General features: G+C 37.7%; 1 pseudogene; it reads left to right on the forward strand.

Annotated features, from left to right (window-relative positions):
* Positions 1-441: 441 nt before the first annotated feature.
* On the forward strand, positions 442-1,550 carry LOC138387441 (14-3-3 protein zeta/delta pseudogene; annotated as a pseudogene).
* The last annotated feature ends 2,337 nt before the right edge of the window (positions 1,551-3,887 follow it).

A 3,887-nucleotide genomic window follows, 5' to 3' on the forward strand; every position in this document is an offset into this window, starting at 1 on the left:
TTATTTTACTTTATTTATTTTTTTTTTAGGAGTTAGGGTTAGAGTTAGGGGTTAGGGGTTGCGGTTAGAGTTAGGGTATGGTTAGGGTTCAAATGTTATGATTTTAAAAAGGAGAAAAAAGTATCCTCGCTATCCTACCGTCGCCTCCAGAGTTATCCTGTGCAGTGTGCATTTTTCAGGTATTTTTATCCATGGATCTCTACACATGTATGACTTGTAGTAGTTAGGAATTTATTTAGCCACAAGGAAGTGAAAGTCCAACAAAAGGAAGCAGTTCATTTGTCTCATTCAAAAAGAAGCTCAGGGAAACAATGCAAATGTCCTTATATGAATGATTAACAAATACATTCAATGGAATCTTAGCCTTTAAAAAGAGTCGAAGACGGAGTCTCAACCTCGCCGCTGCCGCCACCCAGAAACTGCTGAGCCCTAGTCCGTCCGCCGCCACCCACTCCAGACACAGAACATCCAGTCATGGATAAAAATGAGCTGGTTCAGAAGGCCAAACTGCCCGAGCAGGCTGAACTATATGATGACATGGCAGCCTGCATGAAGTCTGTAACTGAGCAAGGAGCTGAATTATCCAATGAGGAGAGGAATCTTCTCTCAGTTGCTTATAAGAATGTTGTAGGAGCCCGTAGGTCATCTTGGAGGGTCGTCTCAAGTATTGAGCAAAAGACGGAAGGTGCTGAGAAAAAACAGCAGATGGCTCGAGAATACAGAGAGAAAATTGAGACCACGCTAAGAGATATCTGCAATGATGTACTGTCTCTTTTGGAAAAGTTCTTGATCCCCAATGCTTCACAAAGAGAGAGCAAAGTCTTCTATTTGAAAATGAAAGGAGACTACTACCCTTACTTGGCTGAGCTTGCTGCTGGTGATGACAAGAAAGGAATTGTGGATCAGTCACAACAAGCATACCAAGAAGCTTTTGAATCAGCAAAAAGGAAATGCAACCAACACATCCTATCAGATTGGGTCTGGCCCTTAACTTCTCTGTGTTCTATTATGAGATTCTGAACTCCCCAGAGAAAGCCTCCTCTCTTGCAAAAACAGCTTTTGATGAAGGCATTGCTGAACTTGATACATTAAGTGAAGAGTCATACAAAGACAGCACGCTAATAATGCAATTGCTGAGAGACAACTTGACATTGTGGACATCGGATACCCAAGGAGATGAAGCTGAAGCAGGAGGAGGGGAAAATTAACCGGCCTTCCAACTTTTGTCTGCCTCATTCTAAAATTTACACAGTAGGCCATTTTGTCATCCATGCTGTCCCACAAATAGTTTTTTGTTTACGATTTATGACAGGTTTATGTTACTTCTATTTGAATTTCTATATTTTCCGTGTGGTTTTTATGTTTAATATTAGGGGAGTAGAGCCAGTTAACATTTAGGGAGTTATCTGTTTTCATCTTGAGGTGGCCAATATGGGGATGTGGAATTTTATACAAGTTATAAATGTTTGGCATAGTATTTTTGGTACATTGTGGCTTCACAGGGGCCAGTGTTAAAACTGCTTCCATGTCTAAGCAAAGAAAACTGCCTACATATTGATTTGTCCTGGTGGGGGATAAAAGGGATAATTGATTCCAGTCACAGGTGTAGTTACTTTTAAGGGGTACTTTTAAGGTTCAGAGCACTTGTAAGGCTGTGGTAGAAACAGATATCTCATGGATACTACATGTTAAACCATTTGTATCTGTGGAATACTCAATCTCAGTGTGCACACCTTTGACTGCAGCTGCAGAAGTGTTCCTTTAGACAAAATTGTGACCCAATTTACTCTGGATAAGGGCAGAAACGGTTCACATTCCATTTTTTGTAAAGTTACCTGCTGTTTGCTTTCATTATTTTGCTACACTCATTTTATTTGTATTTAAATGTTTTAGGCAACCTAAGAACAAATGTAAAAGTAAAGATGCAGTAAAATGAATTGCTTGGTATCCATTACTTCGTGTATATCAAGCACAGCAGTAAAACAAAAAAACCCATGTATTTAACTTTTTTTAGGTTTTTTGCTTTTGTGATTTTTTTTTTTTTTGATACTTGCCTAACATGCATGTGCTGTAAAAAATAGTTAACAGGGAAATAATTTGAGATGATGGCTAGCTTTGTTTAAATGTCTTATGAGATTTTCATGAACAATCCAAGCATAATTGTTAAGAACATGTGTATTAAATTCATGTAAGTGGAACAAAAGTTTTATGAATGGACTTTTCAACTACTTCCTCTACAGCTTTTCATGTAAATTAGTCTTTTGGTTCTGAAACTTTTCTCTAAAGGAAATTGTACATTTTTGGAAATTTATTCCTTATTCCCTCTTGGCAGCTAATGGGCTTTTACCAAGTTTAAACACAAAGTTTATCATAACAAAAATACTACTAATATAACTACTGTTTCCAACCATGTCCCATGTTCCCCTCTCCTCCTCCCACCCCCAAAAAATGAGTTCTTATTTTTTCTGGAGGAAGGGGAGATTGATTGGAAAAAAGTAATCTGTTCCATTTAAAATTTTGGTATATGGCATTTTCTAACTTAGGAAGCCACAATATTCTTGGCCCATCATGACATTGGGTAGCATTAACTGTAAGTTTTGTGCTTCCACATCATTTCTGGTTTTTAAGAATTTCTTGATACTCTTATAGCCTGCCTTCAATTTTGACCCTTTATTTTTTCTATTTGTCAGGTGCACAAGATTACCTTCCTTTTTTTAGCCCTCTGTCTTGTCACCAACCATTCCTACTTGGTGGCCATGTACTTGGGAAAAGGCCGCATGATCTTTCTGGCTCCACTCAAAGTCTAAGATACCCTGCTTCCTTTGCTTGCATCCCACAAACTATTTCCTTCATCCTCTTTACTACAGCAAATCTCCTTAGTTGATGAGATTGTGTTTATCTCCCTTTAAGCCCTACCTATCCAGAATGGTCTGTCATTGTCTGCTTTAAAATCCTTCCTCTTTCTCTTCCTCTATTCTCTAAATAATGATGGGGCTAAGTTATACCCAAAGCTCACTCTACAGACTATTTCCTCAGTACTTTGCAGAAAACACCAAACAAAAATGCCATTTGAAAAAAAGGTGTATTTTTTTCTTTTAGAATGTAAGCTCCTCAAGAGCAGGGACAATGTTTTCTGTATGTTCTATTGTGCCTAGCACACTGTAAACACTCAATAAATATTGATGATGGGAGGCAGTGAGTCTTGATGATAAGGGTGAGAAACTGAGATCCCAAACACTGTTTTGTTGCTTGTTTTATTATGACCTCAGATTAAATTGGGAATTATCGGCCCTTTTGGATAATTGTCCCAAATATTACATTCAAATAAAAGTGCAATGGAGAAAAAAAAAATTCTGTTACATGGTACAACATGGGTAAACATTAAAGGCATTATGCTAAGTGCAATACGCCAGACAGAAAAGAACACATGTTGTATGATTCCACTTATATGAGGTTCTTGGAATAGTCAAATACATAAAAACAGAAAATAAAATAGTGGTTACCTGAGGGTGGGAGTAGAGCAAGGGTGTGTTAGTGTTTAACCGGTACAGAGTTTGGGATGGCAAAATATCTGAAAGGATGTGATAATGGTTGCACAACAATGTGAATGTACTTAATGCCACTTATCTGTACACTCAAAAAATGGTTAAAATGGTAAGTTTTACGTTGTGTATATTTTACCAAAAAAAGAAAATCAAAGAAGCCCAGGGGTAGGCAGCAGAACAGGGGCAGTGCATGGTAGCTCAGCTCAGCAGGCTTCTACTCTGCATCATATAAAGATTCCAGATGGATTTCAAAGCTACGTGTAAAAAAATTGTACAGATATTAAATTCAAATACAGAACTTGTTTGTATCATTAGAAAAGAAAATACAGCAGGTCCTCAAAT

The sequence above is a fragment of the Eulemur rufifrons genome, chromosome 7 (assembly GCF_041146395.1).
Source record: "Eulemur rufifrons isolate Redbay chromosome 7, OSU_ERuf_1, whole genome shotgun sequence".
NCBI classification, from domain to species: Eukaryota; Metazoa; Chordata; class Mammalia; order Primates; family Lemuridae; genus Eulemur; species Eulemur rufifrons.